The following is a 22,326-nucleotide window of genomic DNA, read 5'->3' as shown; positions in this document are numbered from 1 at the left end:
CACTATTGGCCTTGTAAATGTAATTTCCACCACACCATTGCCTTACAATATAAAGCGCCTTGGGGCAACTGTTTGTTGTGATTTGGCGCTATACAAGAAAAAAGTTGATTGATTGATTGATTACAATTTCTTTTTGGTAAATGGATTTTTCTAAGATGATGCAAAGGTCAAAGGTGAGCCCCCCCCCCCCCCCCCCCCCAGAGGTTTGATTGATAACATTTTAATATGTTGTCATAGAGCCGCATCAGCGTAATGCAGGAGTGTTTTACAGAATGACCACAGAACACAGCTGACACATTATGGTGGGCGTGTCTGTCCATTCAGAGGAGGAGGAGCCAACATCCAGCTGATTGAAGCTGTCAGAAACCTGGATCAGAGCAGCTGAATGGAAGTGTTGTAAATCTGGACACCCTGTTGTTCTCAGTTCATGTCCATCTCTTCTGTTATGTTGATTTTCCAGCATTTCTGTTGCCAAATATGACAGAATCAGAAACAGATTCACGAAAAATGTCGTTCACCTTTCAGACACTACTCGTTCCACCTCCACCATCGACTTCTGTCACCGCTGATTGTTTGACCTCTGGCCTTACAGGTATAGCAGCAGACATCATGAACCAGTTTGAGTTAGTAATCAGAGCTCAGTCAGGTTTATTCTCCCAACTATTTCCCCGCACTATGCAGGCAAGGAAAATGACATACCCTAAATAAAATTCTTTACCAATGGCTGTAAATTTTCGAAGAGTCATTTTAGTGTTTACACTATTGTGTAAATAGACTTTTGAATGAAACCTGAAGTATCAGCTGAAATGTTGACTGCAGTGTGTCAACGGTATCAGGAGAGAAATTTACTGTAAATATATTTGCTGGAAGTTGAGATTCTTTTCCAAAAATTTAACAACAATCTGTAAAATTTTTTGAATGCCATCTTGTTTTGCTGAAGTTTTTTCCCCTCTGATGGAACTTGAAAATTAACCAATTTTGGGTGCATTTCATGGTTTTGATTAAAGTTAGGTTTTTGTTTTTGCCCAATTTTAAAATTCTGCATTCAAGATCAGAGATTTGATAAATCAAACAAAACAATCAGAATTAAAATGTATCAGAAACTGGACAGAAAGAAGCATTTTGGTTGAATTTTAATGTTTTCCAAACAAAAAGTATTTAATGACAACAAAAAAGTAAAATTTTGTGAGAAAGAATTGGAACAATGTTTAAATGACTCAAACCAACTAATCTGAATCAAAATTAATAAAATAAAATAAATCAATGAAGGATCATTGTGCAAAAATTTCTTTAAAAAAAAAAAAGCCCATGTCTTCCTAAAATTTATAATTTCATATTTCCACAAGGAACAATTGTGAACAGAGTTTAGATTAATCAAACAAAACCAACAGAATTAAAATCAGAAACTGAAGGTGTTTTGATGAATTTTTCTATTTCGACCATAAAAAAATGTCTACATTTCCCAAAACAATTCAAAACTTTAATATTTTGTGAGGAAGAATTGTGACCGGTGCTTTGATGAATCAAACAAAAACATGATAATCAAAATCCATCAAGAACAAAAGGAGGAAAAAATTGGGATGAGTTTGTTTTAAATCAAACAAGTCTGTATTTTCCCCAAAATGTACAATTTCAACATATTGAGAGAATCACAAAGTCTCCCAGCATGCAGCAGGACTCCTGACAGACGCCATCTCACACCTCGACTACTGCAACATCTTGCTGACAGGTTAAACACCATAAACATCGAAACACAACACACCTTCACACCTTTTAATCCAAATCTGCTGACACACTGTCAGGTTCACCCTGTAATAGAAATCATAGTCAACCTGATAAAGAAACACACCAGGAGTCATTGCTTCTCTTTTACTCACGAGGAGAGAGAGTATCACTCAGGCATCAAATTCCTTCTGTCTCTGCTGAGTGATACTCTCCTTCAGCTTTTTATTCATTCAAGCAAACAAGGGTGAGGGTTACCATGGTTACAAAGCAGAAATTAACAGCACAGACTCTCCTGGGAACAAGGACAGTTACAATCTTTAGTGTCACTATCAGCAAAATAAGATTGACAAATACCACGTGTGAATGTGTGGCAACAGCTTGTATTTTTCTAGTTGCCCTGACTAAGCAAGACAAAGACCTGAGATACCTCATGTATCTGAACACTGCGTATGAAAAACAAACACATTGCATTAATCACACCATGAGAGACTTCTTGTTGCTCTGACTAAGCAAGACAAAGACCTCAGATATCTCATGTATCTGAACACTGCGTATGATAGACACTGCATTAATCATGTCACGGGTTACTTCTACTTCAGATTAAAGAAAATTCCTTTAGACATTTAAGTGATAACAAAATAAGGCATATTCACAGTTTTTCCAACACACACTGAGCCACCTTTTATCCTCTTGGATTTTTTTTTTCTTTTTTAACGAATGTAACGAGTCCCAAACCCAGGGTCTAAAGTTGCACCTTAAACTTTGCTGACATTGCATCCGAGGGCTCTCTTCAAGATGGAGACCGTTCGCTTAATTGCTGATAACTGCACCTCGTGGGCACTTGGGTGACCGGGGATTGCCTCAAGGCGCCACACCACAAGTGGTGTGATATCTACAGTGATTGAAGTAATAAATGACATTTATTTTTTTAACGGCCACTTCATAAGCTGTTCACCTACCTTTTTTATAAAAACCTTTTTGCGATCGTGTGCAAGGATTTAAGGTAAAACAAGGTGGAGAAAGTTAAGAAAACAGCAAATTCTTCTCCTGCTGAACATTATATTTCACTCATTAACTACTGCTGCGCTTTTCTAATGCAGCATCATATTATAGAAAGACTAACCTCCACATTAAATACTTCAGGATAAACACATTTTAAGGGGACAGATTTTCTATAGCTTTTACTTCTTTCAACACCAATTAAAATCTTTTGGGGTAAATAAAATAAACTTTTTGTCAGGTTTTATTTGCTGCGTGTGGAAGGTTCCCAGTTCAAACCCCAGCCCTGCCACAATTCTCTATGTTATGTGAAATTGCGTCAGGAAGGGCATCCCACATAAAAACTTTGCCAAATCAACATGCAGATCTACCTTGGATCTGCTGTGGTGACTCAGAGTGTGAAAACAAGGGAGCAGCCGAAGGGACCTCTTTACTTTTATATTATTATCATCATTTTCAATGGCTTACCATTTGTAATATTTAAGAACAAAGTAATTTTGCCAAAAACAACAACAAAAAACAACTCCCCCACCCCAAAAAACCCAGGAACATCATACATCAAATACTCTAAGTACGTGGTGTATTATTTTAAAAAGGACTACAAAATAAAGATCCGTATAGAGGCAAAATCCCTCTATATGGGCCAAAATAGGTTTCCTCAGGAGGGTGGCTGGTGTCTCTCCCTTAGAGATAGGGTGAGAAGCTCAGTCATTCCTGAGGAGCTCGGAGGAGAGTCCTTCACGTTGAATGGTACTTCCATTGTGTCCTTTTTTGTTTTTGTCTTTTTTTTCCATTTATCTTTGGTTTCTTTTTAACAGAATGTAGTGGGCCCTGGACCTGGGGTCTAAAGTTGCATCCGAGGCTCTATAGTAGAGCCCGACCAATATGGATTTTTTTGATGCCGATAACGATATTTGGATGAAAAAAATGCAGACAATCGATAAATCCGCTGATTTGCTGATAGCCAATAAATTAGAAATATTATTAGTTTTTTCTTAAATGAATAAAATGTTCTTTTTTGGACCCTTAAAAAAAAGGTATGAGCTAAAAGCTGAAGCTTTGTCCTCATACTGATTAACTTTATAACAGAGAAGAATTTCCAAGTTCAAAAAATGCAAAAATGCAATTGGAGCAGTTAGGGGGGGCTATTCAAATGGGCCAAGTAGTAAGATATCACTCCTGAAAATGATCTTTGCCATATCACGTGAGGTAAATCTGCCCTACGATTGGATTTTGGAAAACCATGTGACGGAGAACCAATACCGATTGGACACTCACATTGCGCACGTCATCACATCTTCTATGAGGAGTACCAAGATGGCCGACGGTGGATTGAAAGTCAGCGGAGTTAACTTTTCAGCAAATAAAAGTTATTTTCTATCTCATATCATTAAAAAGTTATTTACAATTTAGTAAAGCTTGCTCCCAGCCGCTTATATGACGGCGTTGGCCCCAGAGGGTTAATGGCGAACAGCAGTAATTCCCAGAACCCTTCCGGACGACCAGTGAATCTGAATGTTTCAACCTCTTAGCAGTAAACGAAAGTTTTTCATGCTAGAAATAAGGTCTACACAACGTGGGCTTAATAAAAAGCGTGACCGACACAATGAAGCACATTTGACACATTACTACATAAACTGAGTTAATCAAACTGAGTTGAACTGAAACGGGAGAAATGTGGGGTGAATGTAATTGCTAAGTTATTACAAACAACATCCTTATAAACTTACTTGTATGCTTTTGTCAGCCGATCAGTGCAGTGTGACAGCAAACTACGGAGGCCGGTGATGAACACATTTAAGCAGGGGTGTAAGCAGCTCTGTTGAACGGAGTCAGAGCTCCATCTACTGGACAAACGGTGCAAGGACATTTTACATTGCCGACACAAACATTATTTCAGTAACTGTTCTGTTTATGAGAAATTATCAGCGTTCTATCGGCAAAATTTTGGCTGATAGTGAGTACTTTGAAAAGGGCTTATTTCTTCTTCAGAGCTCTCTAAGTACTATTCAATACTCATTATCAATGCTCTGTACGCATGTACGAGGTCTGTTAGAAAAGTATCTGACCTTTTTATTTTTTGCAAAAACCTGATGGATTTGAATCACGTGTGCTTGCATGAGCCAACCTTGAACCTTAGTGCGCATGCGTGATTTTTTTCACGCCTGTCGGTTGCGTCATTTGCTTGTAAGCAGCCTTTGTGTGAGGATGGGTGGAGTCTCTCGTCATTTTTTCTTTGCGAGGAAATGGCGGAATGACTGGAGCAGCGCGACTGCATCAAATTTTGCTCGAAACTGGGCAACAGCCAGGTGGAAACCATTCGGATTATTCAGACGGCTTTTGGTGACTATCCTCTTTTGTCTTTTGTTTTTTCATTTATCTTTGATGTCTTTTTAGTAGAATGCAATGGGCCCCAAACCTGGGGTCTAAAGTTGCATCCTAGGTTCTATAGTTATTTTAACCAGATCTGGCATTGTATCCGAGGGCTCTCTTCAAGATGGTGATCGTTCCCTTAATCGCAGACAACTGCACCTCATGTGCACTTGGGTGACCGGGGATTGCCTCAAGGTATTTCTTCAGGTTCTTCTTCATCAGGCCTGTTGCTCCTACCACAACTGGAATGATATTGATGTATTTCAATGACCATGTTGTTCTTAGGTCATTTTTCAGGTCTTGGTATTTTGAGATCTTTCCCCTTTCAGCTCGATTCAGGCCGTAATCATTGGGGACTGTCACATCAATGATTTTGGCTGTTTTCTCTTGCTTGTTCCAGATGACAATATCAGGTTTGATTGCACCTCCTTCTATGTGTCTTCCTGCTGGGATCTCTTTGTCGTAGAAGATCGTTATTTTTCCATTGGATGAGACTGGTGTTGGCTCGTGCTCCCAGACATGTTCTTTGACTTCCAACTCCAGTTCCTTGCAGATCTTCCAGTGGAGATATTGACAGATCTTGTTATGTCTGGATGTATAATGCCCATCTGCCATGAGGATCTGGCATGCTGATGTTAGATGGTTTACACTCTCAACAGCTGTATGACAGAATCGGCATTTATCATTTTGTGAGATCCCTGCCATTTTTTTGAAGCCATTAGTTAGAAGTCCCTGATCTTGTGCTCCAATCAGAATTCTTTCTCCATCAAAACCAAGTTTTCCATTTTTAGCCACTGCATTGATCCAACTTTGTCGATGTATTCCTTTTCGAGTTCTTCTTGGAAACGTCCGGCTCTTTTGTGTTGTTTCCATCTTTCCACTCGATGTTTTCCTTCTTTTTTGCAGTATTGTTCTCTGGTCTGTCTTGCAAGTTTTGTTGCAGGCATGAGACTGTTGCTTTTTCTCTCTTGTAGAAGTTCTCCGCCAAAGTTTTTTGCCAGTTTAGTGATTGAGGTCCGTTCACTTATGGCCTCGTGGTGTTGTGTGACCGTTTTTCTGATTTCTTCTTCAGAGCTCTTTAAGCACTGTCCAATACTTATTATCGATGCTCTGTAGGCCTGGCTGATTTCAGTAAGACCCATACCGCCTTCTCTGCGAGGTAGGTATATTCTGTCCATGCACTGATTTCTGTATGTGATTTTGTGGAGGGTGAGCATTTTTCTGGTTTTTGTGTCCAATTTGTTAAGTTCGCATTGTGGCCAGTTCACTATGCCAAATCCATAGGTCACCACTGGTATTGCAAACTGGTTTATGGCTGTGATTTTATTTTTTGGTGTCAGCTGTGTTTTGCAGATCTTTTTTAAGCGGTTTAGGTATTCTTTTGTTGTTTTTGTTCTCATTTTCTTGTGTTCAATTGAATTACTTTGTTCAATTCCCAAGTATTTGTATGTGGAGTCTGCAGCCAGGTCTGCAATGTAGCTCCCTTCATCCAATTGTATGTTTTCGGTTTTTGTCTTTTTTCCTTTTGTCAATGTGCATTTTGAGCATTTATCCAGTCCAAATTCCATGCCAATGTCTTTTGAGAACTTATGGGCAGTTTCCACGAGTTGAGTGAGTCCGTTTTTTGTGTTGGCATAGATTTTCAAATCATCCATGAACAACAGATAGTTCACAAGTTTTTGGTTTTCCTTTCCTTTGTCTTTACTTAAGTCATATCCAATGTCTTGCTCCTTCAGGATCTTGCTGAGCGGGTCCATGATTAAGCAGAATAAGAGAGGTGAAAGGCTGTCTCCTTGAAGTATCCCTCTCTGAACTCGTACGTCTGGGATTGTTATTTGTCCCTCTGTGTGATTGAGGGTGATGGTGGTGTTCCACTTGTTCATTTGTGCTTTCAGGAAGGTTCTTATTTTCTCATTGATGTTGTAGAGTTCTAAGCACCTCAAGATCCAGGAGTGTGGTACACTGTCAAATGCCTTTTTGTAATCAATCCAAGCCATGCTGAGGTTCCTCTGCCTTGTTTTGCAGTCCTCCAGGATAGCTTTGTCTGTCAGTAACTGGTCTTTAGCTCCTAATCTTCTTTTGGAACATCCTTTCTGTTCATTTTCCAGGTAGCCACCATTGTCAAGATGTTCATAAATGGCATCAGCTATGATTCCTGTCAGCCATTTGTATGTTGTTGTTAGGCAGCAGATGGGTCTGTACTTGTTGGGAAGCTGTGTTTCCTTGGTCTTTGGAATTAGGCTTGTGTTCCCTGTCGTTAGCCAGTCTGGTGTGTCCTCTTCTCCGTTCAATATTTTTGTGAAAGCCACAGCATAATGTTGGTGTAATGCTGTCAGTCTTTTCAGCCAAAAATTTGGGATTTTGTCGATGCCAGGTGCCTTGAAGTTACTGTATTCACTCATTTTCTTTCTGATCTCTTCTTCATTGATTACAATTGCTGGCATTTGTTGTTTGTCTTTGTTTTTCTGTTGTATTTTTTCAATCCACTCAGCCTCTTGGTGTTGTTTTGGGTCTTCAAAGAGTGGTCTCCAAAATTTTTCAATTTCCTTTCTCTCAGGTGGTTGCTGTACTTCTATTGTGTCATTTGCCAGCTTTCTGTACACTAGTCTGGGGTTTGTTGCAAATAGTTTATGTTTTGCTTGTATTTTCTTGTCTTTATTCCTAATTTGTGCTGCGAAAGCTTTTACTAAGGCTTGATGTTCAGCCAGCCTTCCACCTAGCAGTTTGTCTTCAACATTGTATTTTCTTTTTGTCCTGTATGAATTATCATGTGTATATTTAGGGTGTTTTTATGTCCAAATCTTTTACCACACTCAGAACAGACAAATGGTTTTTGTCCTGTATGAATTATCATGTGTATATTTAGGATGTTTTTATTTCCAAATCTTTGACCACACTCCGAACAGAAAAATGGTTTTTGCCCTGTATGAGTTATGTGTCTAGTCAGGGTGCCCTTTCGTGCAAATCTTTGACCACACTCAGAACAGGCAAATGCTTTTTGCCCAGTGTGAATTATCATGTGTGATTTCAGATTGCCCTTTCGTGCAAATCTTTGACCACACTCAGAACAGGCAAATGCTTTTTGCCCAGTGTGAATTATCATGTGTGATTTCAGATTGCCCTTTAGTCCAAATCTTTGACCACACTCAGAACAGACAAATGCTTTTTGTCTTTTTTTTTTCATTTGCCTTGAATTTCCTTCTACAAGAGTGCAGTGGGCCCCAGACCCGGGGTCTGTATGAATTATTATGTGTGTGTTCAGAGTGCCCTTCTGTTTCTGTCTTTTACTCCGATCAGAACAGCTAAATGGTTTTCTTCTTCCTTGCCTCTCCTTTTGTTGCCCTGAGTTGCTCATGTGACCCGATGCTTTTCGACATTTAGAGCCATTAAACTGATTCTCATCAGTGTCCCCGAAGGACAATATTGGTATTTTTTAGACAGTTAAAACTTGACTGAAGTTCTCTGGTCTCTTTCCAGTCATCACTGTCATCAGTCTCAGATCCAGAACTGTCTGAACTCCTGCCACTGGTATCTGGTTGTAAATGACTGTTTGGACCTGAGCTGCTGGCTGGTTGTGGTCCTCCACTGTCTTCTCCATCAGCTTCTGCTGTCAGTGTTCTGTGTACAGATGAGCTGCTGGCTACAGGCTCAGCCTCTGTGCTCTCATCACTTCGGCTTTGATGAAGCTGTGATGACTCATTTTCACTCTTTCCAGGGACGGCAGTAAAACCAAACTCAGTGAGATCTGCCTCCTCCAGCTGCTGAAGCTGCTCTCCCTGCTGACTTATCCACAGCTTCTCTTCTTTAATATCCTCCTGATCAACACTCAGATTCCATTCCTGGTGTTCAGGGACAGTTTCTTTTTTCATCACCAACAATGTCTGCATGTCTGCCAAGAAACAAATTAATAATAAATGTTAGAACAACATTCATTAAAATAAAGTAGAAGTGGTGAGTTTGACCTGAGGACAGTAAGGGTCGTCAAACTTTGGTGAGCATTTTAGGGCACATAGTTTCTCTTCGAATGGATGTCATGCTCACATACTTCATCGTACATGCTTCAACCTTGTTGGATATGATGAGGGCTTCGCCCTGAACATTGCCATATATTAACTTTCCTAAGTCTTAGCGCCCAGAGGTGGTAACAGGAAATTACCTATTTATACTTTAACAGGGACTGATGTCACAGAGTTAACCCCATCAACTTCATTCCACTTCTAAAACATGCAGAACAGGTTGGTGAACATAGGCAATGGTCAGCGCGAAGCTACGAGTAATGGCGTCTGTGTGGCAGCATGCCAAATAGCGACCCTTCGCCATGAAATTACGTTTTTCCTTTTGATGGCTTTAATTTTGTCCTACCATGAAAACTGATACACAGGTCAAGCATGACAACCTCTTACAGGTCCTAGGATGTTGCCCATGGGCGGGGCAAAATGCTTCTTTAATGCCCCCTTACAACTTTTTAAAACCCCTCCCCATAGGTTTTTTTTTAAAGTAGGGAGATGAAAATTTGTACACGTGTGTAACTTGCATACATGTACAAAAAAGGCTCTTGCACCATTAGTTGATTCTAAACAGGAAGTCAGCCATTTTGAATTTGTGTCATTTAGGCGTGATTTCCACACACTGTATTTGAACCAACTCCTAGGGGATCCTAGGGGATTTTGTCCAATGCACTTCAAATTTCTTTCACATCATCCAAGATTTATCCATCATCTTTTCTTTATTTTCGTTTGTCCTGAATTCTTTTGTGCTTTTAGTTTTTTTGTTTTTTTTTTACTTTGTGTTATGGGGAGCTTTGTTTAATGTTTATTGTTCAGCATTTTGATTTATTTTTTTCTTTCATTTAAAATGCTTTATAAATTTGTTATTACTTAGGGCAGCACGGTGGAATAGTGGTTAGCACTGTTGCCTCACAGCAAGGTCATGAGATCGATTCCCACCTGTAGCCTTTCTGTGTGAAGTTTGCACATTTTCCCCCAAATGAAGAAGATCGAATTAGTTGGCAAACAGATCTATTTTGATAATGAGTATGCATCTGACATCATGGAGAAACACTTGGTGTACAGACTGATTAAAGCAGTGCTGAAGGGGAAAGAGATCCGATTCCAGACACCCTACACCAAGATGACGGTGTAGTGGGACTCGGGTCCTAAGATTTATGAGAGTGCGGACGAGGCGGCCTGGGACATGATAAAACAAGGGATCGAGGTGACAGTGACAACGAGGAAGAGCACCGCATCGATCGCAGAGAAGCGGTTGAATGAACGCCTACCATGGAAACGTGCAGCCGTGATGGACAAAGCCACCCGGAGTGTGAAGGAGAGGCTCGCGGAGTTTAGAAGACCGCCACAACACTGAATTCAGCAAGGCAGAATAACACATATTTTGGACAGTATGTTTTTTTTTTGTAATGTTATTTATCTTTTCCTTAGAGATTAATGCAACTTTGCATAGATTTTTTTTTGTACTAGACAGTTCTTTGTTACTGTTCTTGAAAGTTGCACAAACATACTACAGGGTCTTGTGAAAAGAATCTTATTTTACTGTTACAAATATGATAGTTTCCTCATGTTATACCAGGGTCCATGTTTCTTGTTAAAATGTTCTGCCAGCACTACAACCAACCTCTGCTTGCACTAAGGTTGTTTGAAAGTTTTTTGTTCTTGAAAGCTGCAGAATAGAAAAATAAAGGAGTGTTGTGAAAATAATGTTTCCTTAGTGTCTGTGTTTCTTTCCTCTCACAATTACTTGTCTGCAACTGAAAAAGTTTTTCTACCTGTAATATAACCTATATCTAAGTTGCAGCAACAAGAGGTACAAGATAAGATTTATTTCACAACTCTTTTAAAGGATATGTATTTGCTAATTTCACAAAAGTTTAATTCTTGATTGCATTTTTTGAACTTGAAAATTCTTCTCTGTTATAAAGTTAATCAATAGGAGGACAAAACTTCAGCTTTTAGCTCATATATTTTTGTTAAGGGTCCAAAAAAATAACATTTTATTCATAAATAAATAAATAAATAAATCGGCTGATGTATCGGCTATTGGCAAATCAGCCGATTTATCGATTATCCACATTTTTTTTTCACCCAAATATCGTTATCGGCATCGGCCTCAAAAAATCCATATCGGTCGGACTCTAGCCCTTACAGCAAAGAGGATTACTGCACTTTACATGGAAAATAGTACTGCACGTGGGGCATTTCATGACAAATGTCTCTAGTTGTTGTATTGTTTGTTTTGGTTTTGTTGTGTTTGTCACAGTGCATAGGTTTATGTTGCCAACACAAGCAGATAGAACAGGTAGCGACAGGGTACAGTAACTTCAAGGCAGCATCTTGGAATGTGAATGGTCTCAACAACCCAGTAAAGAGGTACAAAGTTATGACAAAAATGAGAAAGGAACATAATCAGATCATATTACTGCAGGAAACTCATTTGTCTCATGTTGAACATGAGAAACTTAAAATCTTTGGATACAAAAACATTTTTTTCAGTACTGTTAAGGGAGGACACAAAAGAGGAGTCTCTATATTAATACAGAACTGGGCTAATTTTGAGTTAATTAGAGAGGTTAAGGACTCATGGCAGATTTATCTTGGTGCAGGAGAAATTAGAAAACATTTTGGCCACCCTTCTCTGTGTTTATTGACCTCCATACAATACTCAGGATATTATAAAAAAGATTCTCAAACTGATTACGCCTGAAACTCAAGGCCTTTTAATCTGCAGGAGATTTTAATGCATTATTAAATTGGACACTAAACAATAGAAGAAATGCATCTCCCAGGAATAAGGTAATGGGGAGGGGTCTGAATGAGTTAGACCTGATGGATGTTTGGAGAGAATCTCCATCCGTCTGCTAAATGTTACACAATCTAGATGTTACACAATCCTCATGCCACATACTCAAGAATAGATTTTTTTTCTTTTCATGTTTTGAAATGATAGACATAGAATTCAGAGATGCGAACTTGGAAGCAGAGATATTTCAGACAACTCTCCAATATACTTAGTATTAAATTTAGAAACTACATCTAAGAAAACAATTTGGAGGCTCAACACCAGCTTACTTAACCAAACAGTTGTACAGCAGATAAAATCTGATATCCAGACTTTCCTTGATATAAATGATAACGGAGAAGTGAATCAAAAGATATTATGGGATGCCCTAAAGGCAGTTGTTATAGGTAAGTTAATATCAGTTTGTGCAGGAATTAACAAAGTAAAGGAAAGCCAACAAACAACTTGAAAAGTTTTAATACTGTTTTATACCGCAGCAACACTGAGCTATCCCCTCTACCAGTCCCATCCTTCTGCTCTTTCAAAAGTCTTGTCTTCAACTGCAAACACCCATTCTCTGCCACAATTGCCCTCATTTATCGGCCCCCTAAACCACATCCATCCTTAATTTCTGACTTTGGCTCTTGCTTGCCTCTACTGGTGGTTGGCTCACTGCGGTATTGTATCACTTCCTGTTCTGGAGCACAGCGGTGTTTTGCTGTATCTGTTAGCTGTTTAATCTGTGCAGTTAGATTGATCTAGTTACCTAGATAATGATTTGTTTCACAGTGTAATCTTCACGTGCCTTAACTAAAGCACTCCCTCTGCTGAATCACCTCTAAATTATTTACACATTATTCACTGTGTGTTTTTTTAGGAATCCGCTAGCTTAGCGCAGCTACTAGCTCTTAGCCGGTTTAGCATGGCGGCTTCTCCTGTCTCTCCCGCACTTTTCTGCTCTGGGTGTGAAATGTTTAGTTATTCCTCGGCCTCCTTTACCAGTAATGGTACTTGTAATAAGTGTAGCTTATTCGTAGCTTTAGAGGCCAGGCTGGGCGAATTGGAGACTCGGCTCCTCACCGTGGAAAATTCTACAGCTAGCCAGGCCCCTGTAGTCGGTGCGGACCAAGGTAGCTTAGCCGCCGTTAGTTTCCCTCTGGCAGATCCCGAGCAGCCGGGAAAGCAGGCCGACTGGGTGACTGTGAGGAGGAAGCGTAGCCCTAAACAGAAGCCCCGTGTACACCGCCAACCCGTTCACATTTCTAGCCGTTTTGCCCCACTCGGCGACACACCCGCCGAGGATCAAACTCTGGTTATTGGCGACTCTGTTTTGAGAAATGTGAAGTTAGCGACACCAGCAACCATAGTCAATTGCCTTCCGGGGGCCAGAGCAGGCGACATTGAAGGAAATTTGAAACTGCTGGCTAAGGCTAAGCGTAAATTTGGTAAGATTGTAATTTACGTCGGAAGTAATGACACCCGGTTACGCCAATCGGAGGTCACTAAAATTAACATTGAATCGGTGTGTAACTTTGCAAAAACAATGTCGGACTCTGTAGTTTTCTCTGGGCCCCTCCCCAATCGGACCGGGAGTGACATGTTTAGCCGCATGTTCTCCTTGGATTGCTGGCTGTCTGAGTGGTGTCCAAAAAATGAGGTGGGCTTCATAGATAATTGGCAAAGTTTCTGGGGAAAACCTGGTCTTGTTAGGAGAGACGGCATCCATCCCACTTTGGATGGAGCAGCTCTCATTTCTAGAAATTCTTAAATCCTCCAAACCGTGACTATCCAGGGTTGGGACCAGGAAGCAGAGTTGTAGTCTTACACACCTCTCTGCAGCTTCTCTCCCCCTGCCATCCCCTCATTACCCCATCCCCGTAGAGACGGTGCCTGCTCCCAGACCACCAATAACCAGCAAAAATCTATTTAAGCATAAAAATTCAAAAAGAAAAAATAATATAGCACCTTCAACTGCACCACAGACTAAAACAGTTAAATGTGGTCTATTAAACATTAGGTCTCTCTCTTCTAAGTCCCTGTTAGTAAATGGCATAATAATTGATCAACATATTGATTTATTCTGCCTTACAGATACCTGGTTACAGCAGGATGAATATATTAGTTTAAATGAGTCAACACCCCCGAGTCACACTAACTGCCAGAACGCTCGTAGCACGGGCCGAGGCGGAGGATTAGCAGCAATCTTCCATTCCAGCTTATTAATTAATCAAAAACCCAGACAGAGCTTTAATTAATTTGAAAGCTTGACTCTTAGTCTTGTCCATCCAAATTGGAAGTCCCAAAAACCAGTTTTATTTGTTGTTATCTATCGTCCTCCTGGTCATTATTGTGAGTTTCTCTGTGAATTTTCAGACCTTTTGTCTGACTTAGTGCTTAGCTCAGATAAGATAATTATAGTGGGCGATTTTAACATCCACACAGATGCTGAGAATGACAGCCTCAACACTGCATTGAATCTATTATTAGACTCAATTGGCTTTGCTCAAAATGTAAATGAGTCCACCCACCACTTTAATCATATCTTAGATCTTGTTCTGACTTATGGTATGGAAATTGAAGACTTAACAGTATTCCCTGAAAACTCGAACATGGTGTCTAACCAGATCCTTACTCTGGATGGCATTACCCTGACCTCTAGTAATACTGTGAGAAATCTTGGAGTCATTTTTGATCAGGATATGTCATTCAAAGCGCATATTAAACAAATATGTAGGACTGCTTTTTTGCATTTACGCAATATCTCTAAAATTAGAAAGGTCTTGTCTCAGAGTGATGCTGAAAAACTAATTCATGCATTTATTTCCTCTAGGCTGGACTATTGTAATTCATTATTATCAGGTTGTCCTAAAAGTTCCCTGAAAAGCCTTCAGTTAATTCAAAATGCTGCAGCTAGAGTACTAACGGGGACTAGAAGGAGAGAGCATATCTCACCCATATTGGCCTCTCTTCATTGGCTTCCTGTTAATTCTAGAATAGAATTTAAAATTCTTCTTCTTACTTATAAGGTTTTGAATAATCAGGTCCCATCTTATCTTAGGGACCTCATAGTACCATATCACCCCAATAGAGTGCTTTGCTCTCAGACGGCAGGCTTACTTGTAGTTCCTAGGGTTTGTAAGAGTAGAATGGGAGGCAGAGCCTTCAGCTTTCAGGCTCCTCTCCTGTGGAACCAGCTCCCAATTTGGATCAGGGAAACAGACACCCTCTCTACTTTTAAGATTAGGCTTAAAACTTTCCTTTTTGCTAAAGCTTATAGTTAGGGCTGGATCAGGTGACCCTGAACCATCCCTTAGTTATGCTGCTATAGACTTAGACTGCTGGGGGGTTCCCATGATGCACTGAGTGTTTCTTTCTCTTTTTGCTCTGTATGCACCACGCTGCATTTAATCATTAGTGATTGATCTCTGCTCCTCTCCACAGCATGTCTTTTTCCTGGTTCTCTCCCTCAGCCCCATCCAGTCCCAGCAGAAGACTGCCCCTCCCTGAGCCTGGTTCTGCTGGAGGTTTCTTCCTGTTAAAAGGGAGTTTTTCCTTCCCACTGTCGCCAAGTGCTTGCTCACAGGGGGTCGTTTTGACCATTGGGGTTTTTACGTAATTATTGTATGGCCTTGCCTTACAATATAAAGCACCTTGGGGCAACTGTTTGTTGTGATTTGGCGCTATATAAATAAAATTGATTGATTGATTGACATCTATGATTTTCTCATTTCACTCTGCACATCCTATTCAAACATTCTCATGATTGGTGATGCCAACATACACATGGACTCAGATACATGCTCATAAGCCTCTAATTTCAAACAAGTTCTGGACTGTCTCAACCTACAACAACCCATTAAAGGCCCTACACACAGCAAAGGTCACACACTGGACTTGGTAATTACAGACTCCATTCATATCACAGATCTGCAGGTTGTTGACATTGGTGCCTCTGACCACCAGGCAATCAGTATTAGAATCCCCACATTTTCCCAATTCACTAAATCAAAAAGACAAATAACATTTAGGAACATCAAAAACATTGAATCCTCCTTCTTCAAACACAACCTTCAACTACTCTCTGGCCCCTAGGATTCATCAGTTGCCGACCTTGTGGACTACTACAACAATAGCCTCAGTTCCATCCTGGACGTTCATGCTCCACTTAAAATTCGAACTGTCACTTTCACCCGTTCAGCTCCCTGGTTTACTGACCATCTTAGGGCAATGAAAAGGTCTGGCCGCGTCCTGGAGCGGGCCTACAAAACATCTGGCCTGACGGTGCATAAGCTGGCCTACCGGGAATATCAAAAATCATATGCAAAAGCTCTCATTCAGCTAGGTCCGGTTACTACTCCACGATAATCAACAATAACACAGGTAATTCCCAAAAACTATTCTCCGCCATTAAACACCTCCTTAAAGTAGACCTGCATTGAAATAAATGCAGTCAGATCTTTGGACAAAAAAATGACATATTTACACATAAGATCCTTCTGAATGTAGTAAAGTAAATCTGCAAGCCCAGATCTGTCATTCAACGGAGAAATCTTCATTTAAAAATGACAAATTTACAGCCAAAATTTAGCCCTCCGCAAAACTGTCATCACATCCGGGACGCTGCCGAGACGTCAGGGAAAAGACCCTATCCCAGCATGCATTGCGCGCGCCAACTGTAATTTGTGGATTTACGTCAGTTTGCATCTGCACCTTTTTCTTGTCTTATACAGAAGGATCTACTTTTTTAAAACTTCATATTGTCTTGCGGCACGTTTGGTGAGTACACATTTCTTTTATTTGTGCTTGAAAATTATTTTGGGGGACTTTTTCATATGCCCATTTGAATGAGTGGTGTCGCATTGAAAAGCTACTGTCTTTTGCCTCCGGTGTTACTGTCGCGGGATACGGAGGCGGGACCCGCAAAGAATCCAAGTCATTAAAAAGATATAAACCTCTCTCAGCGGCCACGGAGCTCTGCGGCTCCGATTACCGAGATGTGCGGCGCTGCGGAAACTCTGTCCTTGCAGCAACAGGTGTCACCGGCCGCTCCGCATCAAAACAGCGAGCGTAGTCTCTGGACTTTTGCCAAGTTGGCTGCACCTCCATTCAGTAGACAGGGACGTGGTGCCGGCTGCACAGCAGACACGGGGGCGATGTGAGTGGCCCGCTTCGGCGTTTATCGAGCACGCAGACTGAGTAAGCGCATCGGAGGCAGAGAGCAAGGCGCCGGGGAAGAACGTCGCCCGCTGTTGATGTCGCCGCTGATCTGAACATGCAGAGCTGTATCTCACATTCATTGCAGCTTACTTTTGGATGCTGAAACCAGGATGTGTATAACAGTAACATTACTAACAGATAAAATCAATTTCAATGCGGGATCGGACTGAAGGCGGGAGCGCTTCGTCTTCTGCCGGACGTCACTGCAATGACCCGGATGTACAAACAGTTTTCGCTGAGGGCCAAATTTTAGCTGCAAATTTGTCATTTTTAAATGAAGATTTCGCTGCTGAATTACAAATTTGGGCTTGCAGATTTACTTTACTGCATTCATAAGGGTCTTTTAAATACATATCAGCTATTTCTTTCTGAGATCTGACCACATTTATTTCAATGCAGGTCTATTTTAAACCTCAGATCCCCTCATACCACACTCCAACAGTAGCCAATTGCAATAAGTTCCTTGAATTTTTCATCTCCAAAGTTGCTAATATTCGTTCTACTTTTTCATCTACATACAACTCCACCTTTGACACTCCAACTACTCCTGGCCCACAACATCTTCCCCATTTCTCCCTCACAACACAGCAGGAGGTCGAGAAGGTTATCTGTATCTCCAAACCATCTACTTGCTCCCTAGATCCCCTTCCCTCGCCTCTGCTCAAAAACTTTTCCACATCCATCAGTCCAATCATTACTGAAATAATCAATCTTTCCTCTGAAACTGGAACAGTACCAACCTCCCTAAAAACAGCTCTTATCAAACCCCTTCTTAAAAAACTCACCCTTGACCCTGTACCCCTTTCAAATTACCGTCCAATCAGTAATCTTCCATTCATCTCCAAAATCCTTGAAAGAGTAGTTTCCATTCAACTTCACAATCATCTAAAATTTAATAATCTATATGAGAAATTTCAATCCGGTTTTCGCCCCTCCCACAGCACAGAGACAGCTCTCATCAGTGACCAACGACCTTCTGATGGCCTCTGACTCTGGTTCCACTTCCCTCCTCATCCTTCTCGACCTCACTGCTGCGTTTGACACCATAGACCATCACATCCTCCTGCATCGTCTCCAGCACCACATTGGTCTCTCCCACATTGCCCTTCACTGGTTTCACTCCTACCTCACTGACCGGACCGAGCATGTGGTCCTGGGGACGCTAAATCTCACCCCCACACTGTCACCTGTGAGGTCCCCCAGGGCTCCGTGCTCGGTCCCACCCTCTTCACTATTTACATGCTTCCCCTCTGGTGTGTTGTTGGCAGGCATGGAATCCACTTCCATTGCTATGTTGATGACACACAGCTCTACATCAAGGTCACTCCCTCCGCTCCTCCCTCTGCCACCATTTCCCGCCTCAACTCCTGCCTGGAGGAGATAGGGGCATGATGAGATAGAACTTCCTGGAGTTGAATGGCTCAAAAACAGAAGCCATTCAAACCGGTACTCCTCATCAACTTCACTCCTCTCTCATTACTTCAATTTCTCTTTTTGGCCACAGCATTCCCCTCTCCCTCTGTTACCAATCTCGGAGTCAGGTTTGACCCCCACCTTTCTTTTGACAATCATGTCAATAACATCTGCAAAACCTCCTTTTTCCACCTCCGTAATATTTCCAAACTCTGTTCTTCACTTTCCCTTTCGGCTGCGGAGAGGGTCGTCCATGCCTTTGTCTCCTCCAGGTTGGACTACTGCAACGCACTCCTCATCATGATCCCTGGCAGGAGCATTCAAAGGCTCCAGTAGGTCCAGAACAGCGCTGCCAGGGTGAGGGTGCGGAAACACGAGCACATCACCCCCATCCTTCACACCCTCCACTGGCTCCCCATTCACTTCCGTATAGAGTACAAGATCCTTCTGCACACCCACCACTGTCTCCATGGTGATGCCCCCACCTACCTCACTGACCTCCTCACTCCACATACCTCTGGCAGAACCCGGTCAGGCCAACAGCACCGCCTGCTCCCCCCCAGGACACGGCTCAAGACCATGGGGGACCGGGCCTTCGAGGCTGCTACTCCCCGCCTGTGGAATGCCCTCCCAGACCACCTCAGGGCCCCACAGACGGTGGATGCTTTTAAGAAAGGATTAAAAACCTTCCTTTTTAGAAAAGCTTACAGCTAGTTTTTAACTAATGTATGTATGATGTATTGTAATTTTATCTTATCTCTTTTATTGCTGTTTTATGTGCACTTTGAGATTTGCATTCAAATATAAAGTGCGGTACAAATAAAATGTATTATTATTATTATTATTATTATTATTATTATTATAGAACTGGAAAGAGCATAGCAAGAATCAAAGACCCCAATTGTTGATTGACATAAATGACATTAGAAACCAAATATCAGATATGTACAAAAAGGAATTAGAGAAGAAATATACATTTTTTGAAACAATCCTATTATGAGATGGCCCTAAAGCCACAAAATTACTAGTAAGTAAATTACAGAAAAACTAATTTTACAGTCTATTTACAAAAATGAAGACCCTCAAACAAAACAAGTACGTAACATCCTGGACAAAATAGACAAAGCATTTCAAATATACTACAGAGACCTGTATTGCCAGCCACAGTTAGAAAATAAGAAAAACACACACACATATATATATATATATATATATATATATATATATATATATATAATTTATACAAGAAAAATTATGGAACAGTGAATCAAAAAAAATTAAAGAGGACCCGAACAACTGGTCAACGTGCCTGCTTAGTCTTAGCACAAGGGTGGACACCATTAAAATGTCCATCTTAACTTAATTTTATGGGGGTCAACTACCAACTCAACCTCAGTAAAAGGAAGACTGTAACACATGATTACATTTCAAAGAAAAGTCCTGAGTTTCAAACCTGAGGAAAAAAAAAATCATTAAGTTTGTTTGCTTTCTCCAGATCATCATGCGTTACAAAGTCTTTCCTCTCTGTAGTCATGTTAACCGCTGCTTTAATAGAATCCCAAAACCTTTTTGAGACCATAGACCTAAAATTTTGTTCAATGCTGTTCCTGTGTTTCTTTCTTGCCTCCCGCAGCAGTTGACTAAGTACTTTTTGAACTGTTTTTAAACCAGCTCTATCATGTTTTTAAAAGCAATCTTTTTACGATTAATACAGTCTTTTACTTCTTTAGTTATATAAGGCTTGTTGTTGGGATACACAATAATGATCTTTTTGGGAACCACCCCTAACAATGACTTGCCGTAGGCTTAAACAATATGGCAGGAGTTTTCATGTCTGCTTTTTTCTTCACTACTGTCACAATTACCCATGTTTTTGCTCAATCTCGTCTGGCTGAACGCCACTTGTCCCTCTTAGAAGCTGGCGCCGACCACACAGGACCGCGTAACTAGTTGGTATACCAGTCTCGTTCCTTATTGGAATTAACCAGACAGTTTTGTCTTTATTTAGTAGAGTTGCATAGGGGATACATTTTCTGGCAGCCACCATCTGTCGGCCTACCAGAATTTGTATCCCAAATTTGGGTGCAATACCAGCTATAAAGATAGGGGATGCACATACATATTTTGCTTGTGGCTGGGTACAGGAAACTCGTGTAACAACCATCAACAACAAGTCCGTCCTAATCGCCTGTGTCCGCCATTCACAGAGAACCACTGAACCTGTTGCAGTGGCATGGGTTATAGCTGAGAAAGATGGACTAATCCAAAGTGGACATTGCACATGTATGGTGGGTTTGGGTGAAGTATGTTCACATGTGCAAAATTTAAGGCCAAAAAGAGATTGGTTGCATCTTCTTATGTCTGTGTTGGATTACGGTGACATAATCTACATGAATGCTTCTGTTCAAAGCCTGAGTGTTTTAGATTCCGTTTATCATGGTGCCTTAAGGTTTGTCACCAACTTAAAATATTTTACTCATCGTTTGCTGTAGTTTCGTGTTGTTTGGTCAGATCTGTCGAAGAAAAAGCCATTGGCATCTTTTAATTTACAAATGTATTTCAGGCTTGCTTCCCTCGTATCTCCTGGTTTTTATCAGCACGAAAGCCGTAAGTAGTTATAGGCTGCGCTCCCAGGATCTGCTGTTGCTGTCTGTTCCTAAGGTCAGAACAGAACGGGGAAAGAAGGCTTTTAAATTCGCTGCGCCGCCTGCCGCTTCACCTGGAACAACTTACAAAATGACCTGAAACTTCAGGAGCTGGTCTCTTTAAACACTTTTAAAGCACTACTACATGACTTGGAGGCTGAAACATCAGTCTGTAGATGCTTGGACAGATGATCACATGACGCTTATTTTTAACAACATGTTTCATGAGTATCAATGTTTGTTTTATTCTGTTTGTCTCTTTTGTTTGTTTTAACTTTGTCTCTTTTGCTGCCCGTCTTGGCCAGGACTCTCTTGGAAAAGAGATTTTTAATCTCAATGAGCTTTTCCTGGTTAAATAAAGGTTTGAATGAATGAATGAATGACATGTATCTGCTCTGTTGTTTGCTGTGGAAGCAAATGTGACCATGCCTGATAAACCAACAGTTACCGGCGTTAAATGATGAGGTGTGTCTACACATACGAGGTCTGTCCAAAAAGTATCGGACCTTTTTATTTTTTGCAAAAATCATATGGATTTGAATCACGTGTGATTGCATCAGCCAAGCTTGAACCTTCGTGCGCATGCATGAGTTTTTTCACGCCTGTCGGTTACGTCATTCGCCTGTGAGCAGGCTTTGTGTGAGCAGTGGTCCACCCCTCACATCAGATTTTTATTACGAATAAATGTCTGAACGATTTGGAGCTTTGCTGCATCAATTTTTTTCCAAAAACTGTGAGAGACCTCCAGGTGGACACCGTTCGGAAAATTAATATGGCTTTCAGGGACGATTTTGTGGGGATTACACAGATTAAGGAGTGTTACTGCCGCTTTAAGGAAAGCCCACAACTGCTGAGAGCGCGCTGCCGATCGACAGGCTGAATCAACCAGATCATTTCCAATGTGAAGGCTTTGTTGATCCGGGACGTGCGGAATTCCTCCCCTCCTCTTTCCATGACAAAAACTCATGTAACAGTGGAATGTGCCGTTCATTTCCAAACTGGATGCTGTGTTTTATCCGGGACGTCCTCTGACTAGCACAGGAATTGCAGAAGGAAGGAATTCCGTGCATCGCAGTGGAGCTGCATGGCGCAAAGCAACGCCGTGATGAAGCCTCACAGGACATGTTCTGGCCGTCCAGCTCATGCACAATTTCTCGGTTAG

General features: G+C 41.1%; 2 long non-coding RNA genes across 2 annotated transcripts; one reads left to right on the top strand and one right to left on the bottom strand.

The window, feature by feature from the left end:
* Positions 1-1,441: 1,441 nt before the first annotated feature.
* Positions 1,442-5,331, bottom strand: LOC117531214. The gene is made up of 2 exons (XR_004566561.1): positions 5,257-5,331; positions 1,442-2,555 (listed from the first exon to the last, which is right to left on the bottom strand). It is a non-coding gene; the product is annotated as an uncharacterized LOC117531214 (long non-coding RNA).
* A 3,000-nt stretch (positions 5,332-8,331) lies between these two features.
* LOC117531240 lies at positions 8,332-21,537 on the top strand. The gene is made up of 3 exons (XR_004566587.1): positions 8,332-8,503; positions 10,745-10,747; positions 21,526-21,537. It is a non-coding gene; the product is annotated as an uncharacterized LOC117531240 (long non-coding RNA).
* The last annotated feature ends 789 nt before the right edge of the window (positions 21,538-22,326 follow it).

Source organism: Thalassophryne amazonica, chromosome 18 (assembly GCF_902500255.1).
Source record: "Thalassophryne amazonica chromosome 18, fThaAma1.1, whole genome shotgun sequence".
Lineage (NCBI taxonomy): Eukaryota > Metazoa > Chordata > Actinopteri > Batrachoidiformes > Batrachoididae > Thalassophryne > Thalassophryne amazonica.
The sequence above is the reverse complement of the archived record's forward strand: the minus strand, read 5'-3'. Positions and strand labels throughout refer to the sequence as shown.